Source organism: Plecotus auritus, assembly GCF_963455305.1.
Source record: "Plecotus auritus genome assembly, chromosome: X".
NCBI lineage: Eukaryota > Metazoa > Chordata > Mammalia > Chiroptera > Vespertilionidae > Plecotus > Plecotus auritus.
The window spans coordinates 14,976,816-14,993,762 of NC_137784.1; positions in this window are offsets into that span (position 1 = coordinate 14,976,816).

The window sequence follows — 16,947 nt, forward strand, 5'->3', positions numbered from 1 at the left end:
CTGTTTATCAATTTATATTTTATTTTATTATTTATAACATAAGCCACTTCAAGTCCTTACTTATACTAAGATGTGCATAAATTTATGTAATTAAAACAGTTTACATAGAGAGCAAATAAATATACATTTAATTTATATTTTGTATTAAATGCCAGATATACATTTTTAATTTATATTTTCCTCTAAATGGCATATGAGCTTATTAAAAGTGAACTGACACAGCAGTACATGGAATGGTAAAAGTGAAGAGCAATCTTACACTGATAGAGACTAAGTGGCTCTGAAGTCATTATTTAACAAACTGTATACTTATTTTAAAATGACAGGCATGGTAAATGAAGAATATGGCATTAGAGTTGTGTTTTTGTTTTGTTTTTTAATTCAAATTTTATTTATTTATTTATTTATTTTTATTCTTAAGCCTTGTATTTTCTTACTTTGTTTCAAGTCACAATAAATTCTCACTAAGCTTCTGGGCATCAGTATTAGTAGTGTTTTGTGAATTTGACGCCAAAGGCAAGGGAAACAAAACAAAAAATAAATAAATGAGACTACATCACACTTTAAAGCTTTCAAACAATCAACAAAACAACAAGGCAACCAACTGAATGGGAGAAGACATTTGCAAATGATATTTCCCATAAGGGGTTAATATCCAAAATATGTAAAGAATCCATATAATTCAACAACCCCAAACCAAACAATACAATTAAAATATGCACAGAGAATGTGGATAAACATTTTCCCAAGGAAGCCATACAGATAGCCAACAGGCACATGAAAAGATGTTCAACATCACTAATTATTAGGGAAATGCAAATCAAAACCACTATGCCGTGACCGGTGTGGCTCAGTGGATAGAGCGTCGGCCTGCGGACTCAAGGGTCCCTTGTTCGATTCCGGCCAGGGGCATGTACCTTGGTTGTGGGCACATCCCTGGTGGGGAGGGTGCAGGAGGCAGCTGATCGATGTTTCTCTCTCATCGATGTTTCTAACTCTCTATCCCTCTCCCTTCCTCTCTGTAAAAAATTAATAAAATATATTTTAAAAAATTAAAAAAAAACCACCATGAGATATTACCCTACACCTGTCAGAATGGCTATTACCAACAAGTCAGCAAAATGTACTGGCAAGGATGTGGAGTAAAGAGTAACCTGTATGCTATTTGCGTGATTGTAAATTGGTGCAGACACTATGGAAAACAATGTGGATGTTCCTCAGAAGATTAAGAATAGGACCACAATATATGGTCCAGCAATTCCTCTGCTGGGTATTTATCCAAAGAATATGAAAACACTAATGTGAAAAGATATGTGCATCCCTATGTTCATTGCAGCCTTATTTACAATAGCCAAGGCATTGAAATAACCTGTGTCCATCGATGGATGAATAGCTATAGAAAATGTAGTATATATAAAAAATGGAATACTACTCAGCCATAAAAAATGAAATGTTGCCATTCACGACAACATAGATGGATTTTGAGGGGCATTATACTAACTGAAATAACTCAGACAGAAAAGGACAAAACTGTATGATCACTCATATGTGGAATATCTATAGTAATCTTCTTCTATAATAATAAAAGCAGAATATGCTAATTAGACCGGACAGCTAAACAACCTTCTGGACATCCTTCTGGATGAAGCCGGGGCTGTGAGGGCTGAGGCAAGCCACCGTGGCTGCAAGGGCCAAGTCCCTTGCACAAATTTTGTGCATCGAGCCTCTAGTAAAACATAAGAGTAACAAATGAACAAAGAAAACAAAAAGAAACTCATAGGTGTACAGACAAGATTGGAGGTTGTCAGAGGGCAATGGGTATGGGGGAATGAGATGGGTAAAGGGGTAAAACATATATTGAGAGATGAAAACTAGACTTTTGGTGGTGAGCACACAATAGAGTATACAAATACCAAATTATCACATTGTAAATCTGAAATGTATATGTTATTAACCAATGTTACCTTAATAAAAAGTAAAATATTTGGAAAAAAAGAAACACTGATTTTACTCCACATGTCTCATTTATTACCTAACTATTTAGGTCAGGGAATTTATGTTGACTTAAAACAAGTATATCTAGCAAGAATATTAATACTTATGAGTTTATTTAATTTGCTACTTGAAACAATTCAATATAAAATTGTCAAATGCATAATCATGGCCCTAGATAAAAACAAAAGTAAACTTATTTTTAAAACATGTGAAATGAATATTACAGCAAAATATAATGGGCTCAAGTACAAATGTGAACTATTAGAAGGGTTTACCTAGAAATGACAAGCTCTATTAAAGTAGTGCCTTGCAACTAGTTAGAATATCTTCATGTTTAAGAAACTATGAATGAGGAAAGAAATATAATATATAAGGACCATGAATTGAGAAAGTAGAGGATAGAAAACAATATACCAATAATTATCTGAACAGTTAAAATCCTGAATTATCTTATAGGATGATGCAAGAATAGAGGTATTTGATAAAACATCACAGGGCCTGTCCCTAGCTACGGGTTACCTCCCAGGAGAAATGATGAACTCAGTGCAGCAATTAATAATGGTGATGAGTATAAAATTACAGTGACATCCCTGTGACCAACCCAGGGGAGGGTGGAGAAAGTCCCTTAGGCAGCTGTCTGCCTGCTAATGATAATAACTAATACAGAAGTCATATAAAAACCCATTTTACAGCCTCGTGGTGAAAATACTTCCCAGCTAGTCACAAATACAGACTGGACCAGGCATTGATTCTCTATGCTTCTAGAAGATATATTAAAAGAAAATCATCAGTGAGTCTGATATGAGAGTCTTTTATCTACAATAAGTTAAATAGTAAATTTATTTCTTTCATATATATATATATATATATATAATTTAAAAATCTTAACAACTGTAGCAGTTTTGAGGGAGAGAATAAATGTACATAAAGTAGTAAATTATACCTTTACAAATACATCTTTTATTAGCATTCAACTGGTAGTAATCATGTGAGCACTAGTTCATGCAAGGATTCATCAGCCATTATGGAAGAGGTGAGTTATGGGGGCAGGGAGAGAATTCTCTTAATCAAAGAATAATTTATTAAACTGCTCCATTTTGTTAGTGGTTTAGCTTGCTTATGGTAAGCACATCAAAAATTTATGGAGCACTTACCATGTGCGAAGACATGCATTCACATGGCATTTGTTCATTTGATTATCACAACAGCCCTGTGAAGTCAGTACTTTTATTATTCCCACTAGAGGCCCAATGCACGAAGATTCATGCAAGAATGGGCCTTCCTTCCCCTGGCTGGTGGCACCACCTTTGCTCTGGCCAGAGCTGCCTTTCCACCCTCCCACGCTGCTCAGAGACCCGAAGCGGCTGGGGTGGTGCGAAAAGCCTGCATTGTTGCCATGGCGATGACACAAGCATCCCGCCCCACCCCCGGCCACTAGGCACCTGTGTATGCAAATTAACTTGCCATCTTTGTTGGGTTAATTTGCATACTCACTCCTGATTGGCTGGTGGGCATCGTGAAGGTACAGTCAATTAGCATGTTACTCTTTTATTAGTGTAGATTTTATGGATAAGGAAGCAATGGCTTAGAGCAGTGGTCGGCAAACCGTGGCTCGCAAGCCACATGCGGCTCTTTGGCCCCTTGAGTGTGGCTCTTCCACAAAATACCACATGCGGGCATGCACGTACAGTGCAATTGAAGGAGTACCCTAATTAAGTTAATAACAATATACCTACCTATATAGTTTAAGTTTAAAAAATTTGGCTCTCAAAAGAAATTTCAATAGTTGTACTGTTGATATTTGGCTCTGTTGACTAATGAGTTTGCTGACCACTGGCTTAGAGTAAAGTACATGACCAATGTATAGGACCCGTCAGAGAGTAGTAGAGTTTGGATTAAAGCAGAGATTTTCCCCCAGAGCCCAAATACTTAACCACTTATGTGATTACATATGTGAATGCTGCCTCTGAAACCATTCTGGAAGCAATCCTCCAGAGAGTTCCATTCCCGCCGCTGGAGAAATACTGGTCATATACTAGCTGCTTTATTCTATAGCAGAAGCTTCTGGACTATTCCAAAGGAATGAGGGATAGCTTATAATTTTATACATGGGAGGCATCTTTATACCTAGTTTCTAAGATAACATCTATTCCTCTTCATCCCCTTTCCCTTGAACTTGAAAATTCAACTTTAGATCAGAAAAGGGCCCCAGACGATATTTTATCTGGTCTTATTATTATTTTACTAGAGGCCTGGTGCACAAAATTCGTGCATGGGGGGTCTGTGTCCCTCAGCCCAGCCTGCACCCTCTCCAATCTGGGACCCCTCATTGGATGTCCGACTGCCCGTTTAGGCCCGATCCAGGTAGGGCAGTCGGACATCCCTCTGACAATCCAGGACTGCTGGCTCCCAACTGCTCGCCTGCCTGCCTTCCTGATTGCCCCTAACCGCTTCTGCCTGCCAGCCTGATCACCCCCTAACCACTCCCCTGCCAGCCTGATTGATGCCTAACTGCTCCCCTGCCAGCCTCTTTGCCCCTAACTGCCCTCACCTGCAGACCTGGTCACCCCTAACTGCCCTCCCCTGCATGACTGGTCACCCCTAACTGCCCTCCCCTGCAGGCCTGGTCCCTCCCAACTGCCCTCCCCTGCTGGCCATCTTGTGGCAGCCATCTTGTGTCCACATGGGGGCAGCCATCTTGTGTGTTGGAGTGACAGTCAATTTGCATATTATTCTTTTATTAGATAGGATTAGATAGGATAGAGGCCTGGTGCATGGGTGGGGGCCAGCTGGTTTGCCCTGAAGGGTGTCCCGGATCAGGGTGGGGGTTCCCTTAGGGCGTGGGGTGGCCTGGGTTTTTTGTTGGGATTTATTTATCTTCTATAATTGAAACTTTGTAGCCTTGAGCAGAGGCCTCAGCTGGCCAGGGCAGGCAGAAAGCTTGGCTTCCTCAATCGCCGGGGAAACCCAAGCCTCCTGCTCTCTCCATGGCTGCAGCCATCTTGGTTGGGTTAATTTGCATACTCATTCCTGACTGGCTGGTGGGCGTGACTTGTGGGTGTGACAAAAGTTCGGTCAATTTGCATATTACTCTTTTATTATATAGGATGTTATTTTTAGGTGATGAAACCAGTGCTCAAAGAGGTTAAGTGATTTATAGTTGATTGGTAGGGCCTCCCAATGTCTGGAATCCTTACCTAGTGATTTTTCCTATTATGCCACAGTATCTTCCATCTCTGTCCCATGTTTTTCTAGCTACCTGATGCAGGAAAGGTCTCATGAAAATCATTTCTCAGTCTCAGTAAAGGGAGTTTACCACTGGTATTTGGACTGCTCTCTTGTTATCATAGAAACAATAAAAGAGGCTTTACTGAGCTTCTCTACAGCAACCACAGGCTAACGGTGACACTGGACACAAACAGTCCTGAAAACCAATTCTCAAATTTCTATTTGAACTAAAAGGAAGAAAGCAAACACATTAATGTGTCAGGCTGGGGATTTAACCTGAGAAGAAATAAAAAGCCAGACAGAAATAGAAAATTAAGAATGAACATAGGAAATATAAAGGGAAATATCACCTGTATAAATTAGATCAACACTGTGCCCCCTGGTCATTTTTAGATTTCACATTTCTGATACATCAACCAGTTTTCCTATCTCCATTTCTTCTGTCTCCCTACAGCCCCTTTTCAGGCACCAATTGGAAAAATAATCTATAAAGTGATTAACTAAAATGGGCAGTTATACACACAGGCACATACATACATACATACATACATATGAAGTCATATTAACACTTATTTAAGTACACCAGAGGCATATTATTAAAATATATAATCTTTCTTGCAGTATTTCTCAGGGCACTACTGCCATTTTGAGTGAAACAATTATTCATTGGATACACTATCCCACACATTGCATGATTCTTAACACTTATGCCTTTGCCACCAAATCCCAGTAGTTGCACTTAGTCATTGTGACAATCAGAAAAAACCTTTAGGCATTTCAAAATCCCCCCCTGGGAATGGTTAAAACTTCCCCAATTGAGGAATACTGGGACTGAGAACACTCTAGGTCCAACTCAGAGAAATGATTAATATTATAGATTCATATATTTTACTAGAGGCCCAGTGAACAACATTCGTGCACTGGGGGGGGGGGGGGGGGTTCCCTCAGCCCGGCCTGAGCCCTCTTGTAGTCCAGGACCCCTCGGGGATGTCCGATTGCTGGCTTAGGCCTGCTCCCCGCAGTCGAACATCCCGAGTGGTCCTTAAAGCTGGCCAGCCGTGAGCCCAGCTTCTGGCTGAGCGGCACTCCCCCTGTGGGAGCACACTGACCACCAGGGGGAAGCTCCTGCATTGAGCGTCTGCCCCCTGGTGGTCAGTGTGTGTCATAGCGACCAGTCGGCCTGCCATTCAGTCAGTTTGCATATTAGGATTTTATTATATAGATTTTAAGACATTTATTGAATGTCTGCCATGTGCAAGGCTATGTGCTAGTTGCTAGAAGGTACATTCAGGAATCCAAACAGATAAGAATTTTGCTCTAATGGAGCATGTAGGATGGTGTGAGAGACAGATATTGATGCTTATCCAGGAATATTGGGAGGGGATAAGCACTGGAGTTGAAGCTCCAGGAGTTAGGTCGTACTCTCAAACTTTCTTGCCTCATGGGAACTTCTCTGGTCCCTAATTATGGCTTTCATCAGTAAAATGAGGACAATAATACCCCTAGTATTATGAATATGATTAACTGAAATATCCTGAGGAAGACTATCAACCCAATATTCGGCATATCCCAGGTCTGCAATTCATGCTTTTAACAAAACTAAACTTCTTCAGTTGCAAAATAAAGGCAATAATTAATATCTGCTGTGACATTCCAAGGGTGTCATAAGGGCAAGTGGGATAAATTAGTAGAGAAGCACAGGCTATTATTAGCATCAACAGAGGAATGTGGCATGAATGCCACTCTGAATTTTTTTATTCCTTTATTTTTCTTTCAGTGGGCTATATTCATAAAGGCAAAGTGCTCCATGGAGTATCTCTCTCCCTTTAGTCCTTGGAAAAGCCACGGATGGGAAAAAGAAGAAATGAAAGTATGCATTTTTTGTCCTGAAGAAATAACCATTATTTTGATAAGACACTTTAAATGCTATTAACATGCACCCATTTTTTCCTTTGGATATATGTTGCGGAAAATACTGTTTAAAGTGAATTTGGACCAGTCTATGCACCAATATTTTGTGAAAGAGACCATAGCTATCTTTCAAGTAAATAGAGCTTACAGCAACTTGTTCACAGCATATAGCAATGTGATGGATGCTCTTACCCATATCTGCTTGGCTCACCTGTAAATGAACCTACAGCTATGGTGACCATTCTCAGTGCACTGACAATTTCCCACTTCAAATGCCTGTTATCACTGCTTCTCCATCGAATACCCTCTCTGGAAACGTGAAAGCTTGCCCAGCCTGGGTTTTGGGAAGCCTACAAGTATCTGAGGCTAACTGCCCTAGGCACTACCGTCAATCAATGAGTTGGTGAGTAAATATTTTATCAAATGTTGTCCTTTGATGGAATAATACTTCAAATGTACAGCAACTACACAAAAATTAATCAAATCATTGTAGAGTAACATATTTTTAGGAGGTGAATACTAGGTGTACTGGTTCATAATGCAGATTTTGTAATCAAAGAAAACACGATGATTTCAAGAGAAACATCAAAAGTGCTTTATTCAAAGTAATGTCCAGCGCTAGCTACACATTTCCCTCATCTTTCAGGTAATTTGTGGATACCGTCCCAATAGAACTTTTCTTGTTTTGAGGCAAACCATTCAGAGACCCAATTTTCCACTTCTTCTTACGTTTTGAAGTGCTGCTCAGAAAGTGCGTGTGCCGTCAATCGGAACAAGTGGTCATCTGAAGGAGCAAGGTCTGGTGAATACAGCGGGCGGGTTAATACTTCCCAGGCAAGATCTTTTAATGTGTCTTTAACTGGTTTTGAAGTGTGTGAGGGTGCGTCATCATGAAGCAAAATTGCTTTGCCGTGTCTTCTGGCACATTCTGGTTGTTTTACGATCAAAGCGTGCTTCAAATTGACCTGGATGTTCTTTGTCTTTCACATCGAAACCATCACTTTTAAAACATTTAAACCAACATTCACAAGTATCTTGAGATGGAGCATGTTCACCATAAGCTTCCCGGAGTATTCAGCAGCACTTTTCTTCAAAATAATGAATTAAAACTTCCCGCAAATGCTCTTTTTTTTTTTTTTTTTTTTTTTGGCATGAAATTTGAGTTTTTTGGCATGAAATTTGACATTTTTAAGCATAAAAATATCTATGATGTTAATACCTTCAGAAAATTTGACATATGAAGTTTTGAAGCTTCTTGTCAATACAACAAAATAGCATACATATCAAATCGCATATATATCAACATATGTGTAACTCCATCTATTGAAAAAATTCTGCGTTATTAACCGGTACACCTGTTGATGTACCTTGGAGCATTTTGGGTATGATAGCAGTCCAGATGTGGCAATGAACTAGCAGAGAAAGTAGAACTTAACAATGTAGGCATGTTTTGCATAATAATTAAATTTCTACAGGACTCAGTATTTTCTCAGAATGCAGGAGGTCAATCCTGACTCAGTCTTGTTAATTTTTTATATCATCCCTCAAAAAAAACACACATTCCATCAGCCTCAGAAATTTTAAAATGTCTGCTAATACCTAGGTAGGCATGATTCTGTGGTACAATACAACTTTAGAATTTGTATTTTTGATGTGATGAATGTTTTTAGCCAGTTCACAGAAACCGACAATATTATCATTAATATCTGATACCAATGAATTTCACAGTTTATTAGAGAAACTATGTAAATGTGTGACAGAAAATAGACATTACTGGAAGAACTAGAGAAATCTGAATAAAGTCGATAATTTAGTTTTAAAAAGATCAATGCAGTATAGGGAATACAGTCAGTAATATTGTAATAACTATAAAGCAAAGGGGAAACAAGGCTTTGACTTGGCTAGGGTTAGACCCATGGTCGGCAAACTGCGGCTCGCGAGCCACATGCGACTCTTTGGCCCCTTGAGTGTGGCTCTTCCACAGAATACCACGGCCTGGGCGAGTCTATTTTGAAGAAGTGGCGTTAGAAGAAGTTTAAGTTTAAAAAATTTGGCTCTCAAAAGAAATTTCAATCGTTGTACTGTTGATATTTGGCTCTGTTGACTAATGAGTTTGCCGATCAATGGGTTAGACAGTAAAGGAAAGCTCCTCCCATAAATGGAATATCTGCTGATTTAGGCATTTTACTTGAAGGGAAATTATAAAATCTTAGCAATTCTCTTTTTTAATTTATTTTTTACTTATTGTTGATACTATTACAGATGTCCTCTATCCGCCCCCTTTGCCCACCTCCACCCAGCCCTCACCCTAAGTTTCAATTCCCTACTCCTACGTGGTTCAACAGACTGGTGGTGCTTTCATCTGAGTTCAGGACATCCTGGGAATTTCCAGGTTGGCTCTCTGATTCTCTGTCATTGCTCTGTGACTAAGGATCTGTTTTTTGCATCTTTGGTATTCACCAACCCACTCTGACTTATGTTTCTGGCTCTTCATGGATGTATGCTTTGCCTGATATTGGGAAGCACCTTCTCTCTTCCCCTTGTTCTCTTTTCCCTTCACTACCTTTTCTTCTTGTTCGGGCCTACTTTTTAAAAATATATATTTTATTGATTTTTTACAGAGAGGAAGGGAGAGGAATAGAGAGTTAGAAACATCGATGAGAAAGAAACATCGATTCAGCTGCCTCCTGCACACCCCCTACTGGGAATGTGCCCACAACCAAGGTACATGCCCATGACTGGAATCGAACCCGGGACCCTTGAGTCTGCAGGCCGACGCTCTATCCACTGAGCAAAACTGGTTAGGGCTTGTTCAGGCCTACTTTTGAGAGCTCTCCCCACTCTCAAGTCTTTTCAAACAGTCTGCTGGCCTCTCTAGGTCTTAAGCTACTAAAGATACTTCGCCTTGCTACTCAGGAGCATCCTCTGTGATCCCTTAAGGTCCAAGTCTTGTGCTCACATTTAGAGAAGAAAAGGAACAGCAATTTAGCCTTTAACTATTAACTTGCCATAATAGCTGGCTTTACCAAGAGCATCTCTAACACTCAGAGTGATAAGATACAGCGCAACTCCATTTCAGGGGATGCTGAGGGCATAAGAATATTGCCTTGTAGGAGATAAAAAGGCTTACCTTTAGTATCTGTACCCAACAAGGTCAAACATTTTGTTCTTTGCTTGCTTTATCTCACAGATTTAATTTTAAAAATACACATAAAAGGATTGGTTATTGGAGAGAACCAAGATGGTGGCATAGGTAAACACCTAAACTGCTGCCTCGCACAACAATTTCAAAACTACAACTAAAAGACAGAATGGACATCATCCAGAACCACAGGAAGGCTGGCTGAGTGGAAATTCTACAACTAGAAAGAAAGAGAAAAGCACACTGAGACTCAGAGAAGCTGCAGGAGGCAGAGGTACTGAGACACGTGCATGGAGAGGACTGGCAACTAAGTGCGTGCTGGCTTTCTCAAGCTGGAGGGAGACAAAAGCTCCCAACTGTGCTGAACTCCAGTTCCAGGTGAGACTCTGGGGACCCAGAGTCATATGGAGTGAAACTGGACTGTCAGGAAAGAGAAAAGCACACTGAGACTCAGAGGAACTGCAGAAGGCAGAGGTACCGAGGCGCGTGTGCGGAGAGGGCAGGCAACTGAGTATGCGGCTGGCTTTCTCAAGCGGGAGGGAGACAAAAGCTCCAGAATGCACTGAACTCCAGTTCCAGGCAAGACTCTGGGGACCCAGACTCATTCGGGGAGAAACTGGACTGTCTGGCAGCAGACGGAACCTGAGGGCGGCTTTCTCTCAGAGGTGCTTGCAGTGATTACCACGGGACACTGAGACACAGGGGCCTATTAGGGCAGGGCTGATGGGAAACCAATGCTGTCTGCTCCACCCTGAGACTCCGCCCCATCCAAGCTGAGCACAGAGGAAGTCTTGTCTCATAAGGGTGTCTCCAACACAGAAGTTCTCCGAGCATAGACACAGCTGATCCTCACAGCCAATTGGCCTAGAGGTCAATTCCTCCCAGTGATACCAACAACAATCAAGGCTTAACTACAACAAGACTGTGCACACAGCCCACAAAGGGGTGCACCAAGAGTGTCCACCTCAGGTAACTGGGGAGGCTGAGCCACTGGGCCCTATAGGACACCTAGCACACAAAGCCACTCTATCAACTCAGGGAAGCAGCCAAAATGTGAAGACCAAGAAACAGATCACAAATGAAAGAAATGGAGGAACGCAAACAACTGGATATAGAGTTTAAAACCACGGTTATAAGGTTACTCAAGAATTTTCTAGAAAAGGCCGATAAATTTAGTGAGACCCTTGAGGATATGAAAAAGGACCAACTAGAAATTAAGCATACACTGACTGAAATAAAAAATATTATACAGAGATCTAACAGCAGACTAGAGGATCAGAAGAATCAAGTCAAAGATTTGAAATACAAAGAAGCAAAAAACATTCAACCAGAAAAGAAAAAAGAAAAAAGAATCCAAAAATATGAAGATAGTATAAGAAGCCTCTGGGACAACTTCAAGCATGCCAAGATCAGAATTATGGGGGTCCCAGAAGAAGAGAGAGAGCAAGATACTGAAAACCTATTTGAAGAAATAATGACAGAAAACTTCCCCCACCTGGTGAAAGAAATAGACTTACAAGTCCAGGAAGCCCACAGAACCCCAAACAAAAGGAATCCAAAGAGGACCACACCAAGACACATTATAATTAAAATGCCAAGAGCAAAAGACAAAGAGAGAATATTAAAAGCAGCAAGAGAAAAATAGTTAGTTACCTACAAAGGAGCACCCATACAACTGTCGGCTGATTTCTCAACAGAAACTATGCAGGCCAGACGGGAGTGGCAAGAAATATTCAAAGTGATGAATAGCAAGAACCTACAACCAAGATTACTCTACCCAGCAAAGCTATCATTCAGAATTGAAGGGCAGATAAAGAGCTTCACAGATAAGAAAAAGCTAAAGGAGTTCATCACCACCAAACCAGTATTATATGAAATGCTGAAAGGTATTCTTTAAGAGAAGAAGAAGAATAAAAAGGTAAAGATAAAAATTATGAACAACAAATACATACCTACTAACAAGTGAATCTAAAAATCAAGTGAATAAAAAATCTGATGAACAGAATAAACTGGTGACTATAATAGAATTAGGGGCATAGAAAGGGAATGGACTGAAAATTATCGGGGGGGAAGGGGTGTGGGGGGTGCAGGAAGAGACTGGACAAAAATCGTACACCTATGGATGAGGACAGTGGGGGGGTAAGGGCAGAGGGTGGGGTGGGAACCAGGTGGAGGGGAGCTATGGGGGAAAAAAGAAGAACAATTGTAATAATCTGAACAATAAAGATTTATTAAATTAAAAAAAGGATTGGTTATGTTTTACAAAATGGAAAAGCTCATATAGCTATAAATTAATCTTTCAGTATTTCATTTAGATAGTATATTGTATGAAATGGTTATTTGATGAAAAACTAGAAAATGGAACTCAACAATTAAAGCTTCTTGGACAAAATATCTAAAGGAGCTCTTTACTCTTTAATGGAGAATGAAGATTTAACATTAAAAATTGCTTTTACATCTGAGTAAAAATGAAATTAAAGTTCTCTTGAATTTTATTTTACTTCTATCAAATGACCTTTTCTAGGAATTCATATTACATTTAGGCCTGACTGGGTACTGACTAGCTAAGGTAATTTATTAGAACTTTACAAACAGAGCAGATGTAAGGCTGATAATATTTGTTTTTGTTAAAAAAAGAAAACTCTGCTCTCAGTGGTAGAGATAACAGGTTCCTTCCAATCCCCAACAGGCTACTATTAGAAATATGGTGAAGGGCTTTAATTCTTTAACACTCAGATAACTTATTTTAAAAACACAAATAACATTGTAAACTTATTAGCAGCATGCATTTTATAAATGAAGCAAGACTAAAATAAGTGGTTTTTTTTAAAGGATACCTAACAGAGTTTACAAGAGAGTTGTAAACTTGAAGAAAGCCAAATACAGGGGAAACGAATGTAGTAAAGACAAACGTGGTTAATTTCGCCATGTTTGTCTTGGAAAGTCTCAAAGGATGCTATGGAGTAATGATCCTTAATCTTTTTCAGGTCATGGACCCTTTTGAGAATTTGATGAAAGTTATGGACTTTCTTCCAAGCCAGGAAAATGCATATGCACACCAAATTTTGCTATCAGTTTACGGCAATTGTACAACATTGCATCCCTCCATGAACCACCGCTGTAAAGATAAATAGAAGTAAGCTGGAGATTATGAAGAAGAAATGGCAGTAATAGGCCAGGAGGAAATTTCCATTCTGAATATATATTTCTTTTTTCTTTCACTTAGAGAAAGTACATCTCAGGTTTAATGGTGTTAATGAAGCTTATGTGAGTGAGGAATACAGTTAAATGTCTAACACAATATTCACAAAGATTTTTGGTGAGAAAAAAAAAGTAATTGCAGTTGGAGTTTCATTAGGAGGACCAAGGAGATGCTGCATAACTGACTAAGCTGAGATTAGATTTCTGAAACAATAAGAACTACCCAGTTCCACCCAAGCAGTTGCAAATGGTAAGAGCATTATGCTAAGTGAAATAAGCCAGTCAGAGAAAGATAAATACCACATGATCTCACTCATTTCTGGGATATAATGAACAACATAAACTGATGAACAAAAACAGATCCAGAGACAGAGAAGCATCGATCAGACCGTCAAACCTCAGAGGGAAGGTAGGGGAGGGTGGGGGTAAGAAGGAGAGATCAACCAAAGGACTTGTATGCATGCATATAAGCATAACCAATGGACACAGACAACAGGGGGGTGAGGGCATGAGTGGGGGGGCGGTTTGGGAAGGTAATGGGGGTGATAAGGACACATATGTAATACCTTAATCAATAAAGAAATTAAAAAAATAATAACTACCCATTCTGTTGTCTGTGTCGATGACTTTTTGTTTGTTTGTCTTGTTTGTTCATTTGTTATTGTCAGTTGTAGACAGTATGGTGGTTGCCAGAAAAAGAAAACGGATGGGGGTAGTGCAAGGTAGAGGGGTTTGAGTGTATGGTGCTGGAAGGAGGTTTGACTTTGGGTGTGGGGCACACAATGCAATATCCAGATGATATGTTATAGGATTGTGCCTTTGAAACCTATATAATTTTATGAACACATGTCATCCCAATAAATTTAATGAAAATAAATTTGAAAAGAACTACCCATTCATTAAGGTTTTTAAGTTTTTTTACTTTCCTTTTTAAGTTATCAAATCACATTGTTTAATTAATTATTTTCTTGACATCATTACAACCTCTTTGGTAACTTCGGATGCAGTCTGACAGGGAGCCCTTCACACACCACATAGTTCTCTACTGCTCCCACTTTTGAGAAATGTACAAGAGGCTGGTTTGATTGATATTGATGCTGACCTTTATGTATTCCAGCTCCATTTTAAACCACTGCTTTGGGGGAACCTACAAGGTCCATCCCTTGCCTCTTCCTAGGACCTGTCTATTGTTTTGGCTTCTGAGAACCTGGCTATATTCCATGTATTTATAATCTACCACCACCTACTTTGTGTTGTTGTTGCTGTTGACCTCAGCTCCCCGGCAAGGTCTTTAATCCAGTTTCTAGAAACAGAATAGGTCCTATAAATAGCTGCAATTTAATATTTTAAAAATCATAACATACTCTTAAGCATAGTGTTCACATGTAGAGAAAAGCTAGTCTCAGATTTTCATTTCTATTTGCATTGCATGTAAGAGGAGCACTTAATCATTGTGAGATTCACTTACATGCTCCACAATACTCACATACTCCATGTGCAGGTTAGGAGCCAGACTAATTCTTATTTCCTCCCAAATTATTAAAAGAGGTAATGCAGCTTTATTAATGTGAGAACAAACTGAAATAATTCTGGAAAATTAATGCTCCAAATGAATGCCATTTCAGAGCTCGGTGAGTACATTATAGGCGTATTATTTTTACTCTGTATGGGATGTTATATTCATCAGTTTTGATTTCTATAGAAGGCTAGGAATAATTTCTTTGTCTATTTTGCATGATAACCTGATGACCTGCCAGTTTTCCTAAAAGGAAAAGGTATCATTGCAGTTCAGGATGCTATAATCTTTTAAGACCTATTCTGCTAAAATATCACAGGGCAATGGAAAAGGATTTGGCTGTTAAATTTTCTGACATAAGCAAGATATATAGCAGGCATTGCACCTGTTTGTTTCTGTCCTTCTCTCTCCTCACAAACACGCACATATAAATATAAATAATATACATAAATGTGTATTACACCAAGCGTTGTACAAGGTCTGAGGCATATCAATGATAAAAACACAATGCCTGCCTTCATAGAGCTTTTTTTCCCCAGTGGCTAAAACGAAGAACACATGCAGAGGGATTAATTATTATTAATTATTAATAATTCCTTCAGTAAGTAGAAGGCAAGACTGTTCCTAAAATTTAACAGTGGGGAAGAGGAGATGCAGTGCTTTCATCATTTAGTAGTGGAAAGAGGAGGAAATTCCCACTTGATGTTTACTATTTTTTTTTTCAATAAAGTGGGAAGTGAGGTAATATGCTCAGAGTAAAAAGCAAGGATCCATATAAGGAGATTTAAAGAGAAAGGAGAAAGGTAATTTTGGAGACTGGAAAACTCTAAAGTTACTTGGCTGTGCTAAGAAGGCTCAGTTTCAGTTTGAGTTAATGAAATTGAGGCAAAAACAACTTGCCAGGTTTTGGGATTCCTTCCAGCAAAGTTAAGTGGCTGCAATGCAGAAATGAAAAAGGCAAATGGTTGGCTTACACAGAGTAGGGATTTTATCAAAGTAGATATAGATAAAGAAGGAGCAATGGGATTCTGCTAATCATAAAGGAAGATGATGAAAACAGGAATGGTGGATAAAGAACTATCATTAGAAACAATGGGTTACAGGTAGTAATTGTTCTACTGTATTAGAGAGAAGAACGTGAAAGAAAAGAAGGCTATGCTGAGGGAGTTGGGTGTTTGCACGTTTGATGTTGGAGTTAGTGCAGTTTTTGAGAACTTAATTCAGGCTGTGATGTGGAGGAATAGGTCAATGGTGATGGGAACAGGTCAAAGAACTCAGAGTGAGTTTTGGCCACATGGATGTTGAAATTTCCAGGAATGATAAGAGCAGTTTGAGTGTGCAGAAAATATACACTGAGTGGCAAGATTATTATGATCTCTGAATGCATAATAATCTGGCCACTCAGTATATATATATTAGAGGCCCGGTGCATGAATTCGTGCATGGGTGGGGTCCAGCCAGCCTGGCCAGGTGGAGGGGACATGGGCGGTTGGCTGGCCTGCCTGCTGGTCAAACTCCTGGTCGAGGGGACAATTTGCATATTAGCCTTTTATTATATAGCATATACACTGAGTGGCCAGATTATTATGCATTCGGAGATCATAATAATCTGGCCACTCAGTGTATAAGCCAGATGATAAATTCTTCAATGAAATGGAGTGACCAAGAAATCTAACAGAGTAACAAGAAGGTAGAGGAAGCCTCAGGGTGGGCTCCTCAATGAAACACATATATTTTGAACAAAAGAGTAGGAGGAGCATTATGCTCTGTAATTGCAAATGGAAAGGGGGGATAAGTGTCCTGAAATACTGGAAGAAGGCAGTATAGCATTGTTTCAGAGTAATATAGTGATCCACATCCTCCAAGGACAGCTAAGTTCCAGTAAAGGCAAATAGACGTCCAAGGAGGGTGCTTTAGTAGTACTGAATGGTTGTGTGAGAGTGAGTATGAGTGT